The sequence below is a fragment of the Pseudophryne corroboree genome, unplaced genomic scaffold (assembly GCF_028390025.1).
Source record: "Pseudophryne corroboree isolate aPseCor3 unplaced genomic scaffold, aPseCor3.hap2 scaffold_871, whole genome shotgun sequence".
NCBI lineage: Eukaryota > Metazoa > Chordata > Amphibia > Anura > Myobatrachidae > Pseudophryne > Pseudophryne corroboree.
The window spans coordinates 107,179-107,957 of NW_026970450.1; positions in this window are offsets into that span (position 1 = coordinate 107,179).

Consider the following 779-nt stretch of genomic DNA (forward strand, 5'->3'; position numbering starts at 1 on the left):
TACACTCCCTCACTGCAGCCTGCCTGGCTGAGATAATGCCCGTGTAGCTGCAGTGGTGAAGGGGAGCCGCAGCTGTTTCTGCTTGCTGCTGGGCCGGCCGGTTGTTTCCGGGAGCAAGTGGGGGGGGGGGGGGGGAGTGCTGGGGGAGGGGGCGCAGCAAACCCTTTACTTATGCACCCCTGGCTGGGGGTGAAGATGACTGATAATGGTGGTTGCGGCTGGCCAGACCTGCGCCGCGACCACTGCTAGGCTAGCATAAATAAATGTTTTAAAGTAAATCTTATTCAGCAGGAGTGTGCCGCCCTCTAGTGGCTGCCGCCCATAGGCAGCTGCCTAAAGCTGCCTAATGGTAGCGCCGGCCCTGGCTGCGACAATATATGACAAGCATTGTCTAGCATGGTCAGAAGAGATTTCAGCTTCTAACTCCAAGGCCCATGCTTCAATAGCCTCTGCAGCCCATGTTGCTGCAATAGTGGGCCTTTGTGCAGCACCCGTAAGGGTGAAAATCAGGGACGTGCAGGCAGGGGAGGCAGTGCCTCCCCTCTCATAATCATTAAAATAATATAAAGAAAATACTTATGACACATATACTGTGTCATAAGTATATGAATTAGGCTTTATATTATTTCAATGATTCTTTTAGTTTAAAATAATCATTTTAAGTCAGTTTAGGAGGCACCGCTGTCGGTGCCTCCCGCTGTCATCGCAACGAGCAGGAAGCGGGTAGGCGGTACTAAGAATTGGGCAGTAAAAGCCCATGAAAAAATACATGTGAAGCG